The sequence below is a fragment of the Muntiacus reevesi genome, chromosome 1, assembly GCF_963930625.1.
Source record: "Muntiacus reevesi chromosome 1, mMunRee1.1, whole genome shotgun sequence".
NCBI classification, from domain to species: Eukaryota; Metazoa; Chordata; class Mammalia; order Artiodactyla; family Cervidae; genus Muntiacus; species Muntiacus reevesi.
In genome coordinates, this window is record NC_089249.1 from 162,497,485 (window position 1) to 162,504,284 (window position 6,800).

Consider the following 6,800-nt stretch of genomic DNA (forward strand, 5'->3'; position numbering starts at 1 on the left):
AAAGACGCTGATGCTGGAAAAGACTGAAGGTGGGAGAAGGGGACGACAGAGGATGAGATGGTTGGATGGCATCACCAACTCAACGGACATGAGTTTGAGTAGGCTCCGGGAGTTGGTGATGGACAGGGAGGCCTGGCATGCTGCAGTGCATGGGGTCTGAGTCGGACATGACTGAGCAACTGAACTGAACTGATCTGAGCTGATGATACTGAATCTTCCAATTCATGAACCTGATAGATCTCTTTATTTATTCAGGTGTGTGTTTTTGTTTTCTTCAGTTTTTATAATTTTCTTCATTATGATCTTATACACTTACAGATTAACTCCTAGGAATCTTGTTATTGTTGTCACTGTTGTGAATGGAATCTTCTTCCTACAATTTCTGATTATTTACTGATACAATTTTTTCATACTGATCTTGAGTATGGCAAATTTGCTAAACTTCCTTATTAGTTTTTTTTTTTTTTCAAACTTTAAACTTATTAGTTAATAGATTCTATTCTGTGTATTATTTTTGGAATTTGTACATAATCAATCATATTATCTGTAAATAAGGACAGTGGCCTTCAGATCCCAGTTTTAAAGAGTTGTAAAAATCATGAATGGGTGTTAAATTTTGTTGATGTACTGAAATTTATTGGAATGACAAAGTTTTCTCCTTTACTCTGTTTAAATGCTCTGTAGATTTTAGGATGCTCCACTTCCTATTATTTCCGGGATAATCAACTTAGTCTTTGTAGAAACAGTTCTTTTGATATTCATATTACATTGTTTTACATAGTTTTAATTTAAATTATGTAACTCTAAAATCACTGCAGATGGTGACTGCAGCCATGAAATTAAAAGATGCTTACTCCTTGGAAGGAAAGTTATGACCAACCTAGATAGCATATTAAAAAGCAGAGACATTACTTTGCCAACAAAGGTCCATCTGGTCAAGACTATGATTTTTCCAGTGGTCATGTATGGATGTGAGAGTTGGACTGTGAAGAAAGCTGAGTGCCAAAAAATTGATGCTTTTGAACTGTGGTGTTGGAGAAGACTCTTGAGAGTCCCTTGGACTGCAAGGAGATCCAACCAGTCCATCCTGAAGGAGATAAGTCCTGGGTGTTCATTGGAAGGACTGATGCTGAAGCTGAAACTCCAATACTTTGGCCACCTCATGCGAAGAGTTGACTCGTTGGAAAAGACCCTGATGCTTTGAGGGATTGAGGGCAGGAGGAGAAGGAGACGACAGAGGATGAGATGGCTGGATGGCATCACTGACTTGATGGGCATGAGTTTGAGTAAACTCCGGGAGTTTGTGATGGACAGGGAGGCCTGGCGTGCTGCAATTCATGGGGTCGCAAAGAGTCGGACATGACTGAGCGACTGAACTGAACTGAACTGAATATCAAATGCACTTTGCATCAATAGGTTATGAAAATACCATCTACCCTGGATGAGCAGAAAAGTGTACAAGAGCCCCTTACGTAGCAGTATTACACTGATTGTTCTTCTAAGACAGAATGGGGGGCTTTCCCAGTGGCTCGGTGGTGGGGAGTCTGCCTGCCAGTGCAGGAGACATGGGTTCGATCCCAGATCCAAGGTGATTCCACGTGCTGTAGAGCAACTAAATCCACACACCACAGCTGTTGAGCCTGTGCTCTCCACAACTGCTGAAGCCTGTGTGCCTTAGAGCCCAAGCTATGCAACAAGAGAAGCCACCACACTACAACTAGAGAGTAGCCCCCACTAGCTGCAACTAGAGAAAAGCCCACGCAGTGACAAAGACTGAACACAGCAAAAAAAAGACAGAATGGAGAGTATCAGTTAAGTAGAAATCAATTAACAAAGTGTTCACTGTTTAAGGAAATCAGTGGCCATGGTGACAAAGCTCGTGTTCTGTAGGTCAACATGAGTTGTCTCCATCCAACCACATTCAAGAAATAGTTAATGAGAAATCACTATACATTAAGTACCATGGTAGGCATCATGGTTACACACAGAAGTGAAGCGGATCGTTCCTGTTCACAAAATATTTCCCAGTCTAGTAGAAAGGTTAAGACTAAGTGCTCATATACATCATGAAGAGATAGAAAGAGTAAGACAGATGTCTAAGGAAGTACAAAAGCTATCACAGGAGTAAGCAAAGTAAATGGGGAGGAAACAGTGATCAGGAAAGGAGTCTAAGAGGAGGTGGATTCTGCTATGAGCTATGAAAGGAGTTGGACCTTTGATATCCACACCAAGTGGCCCCTTTAACTGCTCCTGGTCAGCAGTTGCCTTGAAAGCAGAGCTACCCTCTGATCTGCTCTGATGACCATTTCTTTTCCTGTTGACTTCGCACACAGATTCTCCCTCTCTGTCCGGCCCTTTGAGATGAGATGTCCACTTTCTAGTCCCTGGAAACTGCCACCGTGTTATCTTACATGACAACGGAGAATGAAGACAGAAGAAGGAAAAAATTACTAATCAGCTGATTTCAAGATTGGAAAGTTAGCCTGAATTATCCTGATGGGCCCGGTGTAATCAAAAGAGATCTTTAAAGTGAAAGAGGAAGTGGAAGAATCAGCGCCAGTGTGATGCAGCGTGAGGAAGACTTGACCAGTCATCGTGAGCCAAAGCATGCTGGCAGCCACTAGAATCTGGAAAAGGAAAGGAAATGGATTCTCTCCTGGAGGCTCTAGAGGACTACAGCCCCGAGACACTGTGATTTTAGCCCAGGGCAACCCATTTCAGACTTCTGACCTGCAGAACTAGAAGATCTTACATTTTGTTTTAAGCTGCCAAGCTTGTGATAATTTGTTACAGCAGCAACAAGAAAGCAATACAAAAGGTTAATAAAGCTGATCAGGAGAAAGAACAGGTTTTGAGAGTAAGTTTCTGGCTTTGTTGTTGCTGAGCCGAGGAGCTGGCGGTTATCTGTGAAGGGACCAGAAGGCTGTTGGAAATCTGGGTTTGGAGCTGAGAAAAGAGGTTGGGATCTGAGATTCTAGAATCATTTCATCAAGGAGATACTTGACAGCTACAGCATGGCTGTGATGGCTTTCAGGAGAAAGCTTAAGGCAGTGGTACCCAGTAGAAATAAAACATAAGCCACAAATGTGAGTCAGATTTGCAACGTAAATTGTTCAGTAACCACATTAAAAACATAAAAAATCATATAAAATTAAATTTTAATAATATATTTTATTGTACTCACATATCCAAATTATCATTTCAACATATAATTACTATAAACATTATTAATGAGATATTTTACATTCTTTTTCTTGGTTTAAAGTCTTTAATATCTGGTGAGCATTTTACACTCACCACATATCTCCGTTTGGGACATCTATAATTAATTTCAAGGGCCCAAACCATCATGTGGCTAGTGGATACAATATTGGACAGTGCAGTTTAGAGAAGGTGCACAAAGAGTGGAAACTTGAGAAACTCTTGCCTTTAGGAGATGGGAGGAGGAAAAGGAACCAGCAACGGGATAGACAGAGGTAGTGCAATGTTTCAAAATCCCAGGGAATTTTACTTAGGAAAATGTGGTGGCGGAAAAGCATCACATAATTTCTTTCTTCAGTGCTCTGGCTCATTCAACTCTTACATTTTAGAGGCATTCACCCTGTCTGTAGTGAAGCTTTACACTACATTTTCCTTTTCCCTGCCTTTAATCGTCTCATATGTATACATCTAGTCATAAATTTAGGAGCTTAGATATAGATGGCTAGGGATAACAGGGTGACTAGCAGAAAGAAGAAAGGAGCACTAAGGTGGTATGAGGTGGTTGGAGGATGTGATGATTTGGAACAGGTGCCTGGTGGGAGTAAGATGAAGATCATGTTGCCATGACAACTGATTATTTCATTGGTCCAATGACCAGTTGCTATGGTGACAAAATCTTTGTGTCAGTGTGACATGGATCCCAAGGGAGAAGATGCTTGTGCAAAGGACCCTTTGCTCATTGGTAAAGCTTTTATATTTGCAATAATTTCTGCACTGTTTGACAAAACCTCCCCCAGGAACTTCAGTCAACATTGATATCCTCCCTCCTTCCTGTTCATTTACAACAATCATTGCTGGTAAAATGCACAGATTTTCATTGTTCATGTTTTATATGGTGCTTCCTTATCTGAGAGTCCTTAACTGTTTATTAATTTAACTCTTTCTCCTACACAGATATAATCCTATTGAAGGTAGGGATCATTCTTGTGTTTTCAAAAGACTGGGGGTTAGTGGAAAAGACAGACTTTTGGGAGTCAGACATATGTGGGTTTACATACCACCTCTGCTTCTGCCATTTGCAAAGCGCATGGCCTTAGGAAAGTCATTTCATCTTCTTGAAATTTTATTAAGAATTATTCCATAAAATGAGGATAATAAAACTTGCACTGTGAGATTGTTGTGATGATTACAGATAACCTACATAAAGTAGCTGGCTTACAGTAGGGACTCGGTAAATGGTCTTAATTATTGTAATATCATGTCCAGCCCATGTTATGATGAGCACTTAGTAATACTTGATGAGTAATAAGATAATAATGACAGATGACAGGATAACAATGGGACTAAGTTTAATCTTCAGGATTCTTAGAGATCAGCTGTCCTATGGTAGTCCAACTATACAGCTACAGTCTTAACTGTCAACCCAAGTTATGCTGGTTGTAACATCCTGGGAGAAAAGAATTTAAAGTATTTAATTAGAAAACAGGAGGGAAGAGATAACCAGATATTATGTGCCTCCTTATGGAAGAACATGCAGCCACTGAACTATTAATAGTTATGTCAAAAACAAAACAAAACATCACACATGAATGTAATTCAGACTCTCGACCTAATTACTGATTTCCAGGAAACATAGAGGGCAGGGTGTGTGCACGTTCAGCTGTGACTGACTTTCTGCAGTCCCATGGAATGTAGCCCACCAGGCTCCTCTGTACATGGGATTTTCCAGGCAAGAATACTGGGGTGAAAAAAAAAAAAAAGAATATTGGGGTGGGTTGCCATTTCCAGCCTAGGGGATCTTCCTGACCCAGGGATCGAACCTGCATCTCCTGTGTCTCCTGCCTTGGCAGGTGGATTCTTTACCACTGAGCCACCTGGGAAGAACACAGAGGGCAGAGTCCATGTTAAAAACCACCATAGGGAAGCAATCAGCAAGATTCAAATTGTAGGAAACACTACAGGAAAAATAATGTAGTTTCTTCAACAAACACATTGAGAAAAACAGGGCAGAGAGGGAACTTATATATTAATAAGATTTAAGAGACATATCATTAATTTCCATGTGTTACTTGAGCTCTGATTCAAACAAACATTTAAAAAATTCATAAGGTGACTGGAAATTTAAATACTGACAGGATGGGTCCAAGATACATCTTCATACCAGTGACTTCAGAAATTCTCATTAATTTTAGATAAGAGAATGCTATGTTTTGGTATAATAAGAGCTCTTATCTTTTAGAAATAAGACCCTGATGTTGGAAAAGACTGAAGGCAGGAGGAGAAGGGGATGACAGAGGACGAGATGGTTGGATGGCATCACCGATTCAATGGACATGAGTTTGAGCACCCTCGAGGAGATGGTGAAGGACAGGGAAGCCTGGTGTGCTGCAGGCCATGGGGTCACATGGGGTCTCAAAGAGTCGGACACAACTGAGTGACTAAGCAGCAAATATTCTGGAAATACAGGTTGAAAATATATGTGTATTGATGAAGTATGATGTTGGCAATTTGTTTCAAAACAACATTGATGGGACAATGTCACTGTGAGGGTAGGAATCAAAATTGAAAAAGATTAGCTACTACTTGATAATTGTTGAAGCTGAGTGATGACTATGGGGGTTCGTTGTGCTATTTGTCTATTTGCACATCTGCTTGAAGTTTTTCACAGAAAATAAAGATGTTTGGAAAACATTAAGGAATCATATTTAAAACATTAAGTGCAGTTATCCACGATTGTAGGCACAATAAGGGCTTCTCTGGTGTCTTAGCAGTAGAGAATCTGCCTATAGTGCAGGAGACACAGAAGACATGGATTCAGTCCCTGGGTCAGGAAATTCCCTGGAGGAAGAAATGGCAACCCACTCCAGTATTCTTGCTGGGAAAGCCCAGAGAGCCTCGTGGGCTTCAGTCCATGGGACTGCAAAGAGTTGGACACAACTAAGCAACTGAGCATGGCACATGCTCAATAAAGATGCTCAAATGCAAGAAAATACAGAATATTCTTTGGTACAGTGGTGGACAAATGCATTTTTATGGCCTAATGAATAAATTCATGTATATTTAAGCTAGTCCTCCAAAGTTTAATTTCTACACTGGACACATATTTTTCTATTTCAAGTTACAATCAGTACCACTCATATTGTTGTAGGTTAGATTCCTAGAAAAAAAATCCCCTAAGAAGGAATGTGTGGACAAGATATTTTTTAGGGGGAAGAGAGAGAGGTGTGCTTTTGTGATCAGTCCTAGTGGAGAAGTAAAGAGGAAAGGGCAGAGGAAGGAGTTGAATGGTGGTGATACGGTTGTCAAGCAGATTTCATCTGAATCAGCCTCCCAACCCCCTGGGAGCTCAGGAGATGGAGGGCCCTTTCCAGATGTACCGCTTTGAGCAATGGGGCCAGGTCTTCATACTTGGAATCACCCTCATGCCTACCTTGCCCCAACAAACTTGAACTCATCCTTTGAGGCTGAGCTCAAATGTTTCTGTGTCTGCAAACTTTTCCTTAAAACATTCATCCCCAGTCAGATTCATTTCCTTCCTTCACACTTCTTTCTCTATGAACCATACAGGGGAATAGGAAGAGCTCACAATTGTAACATTT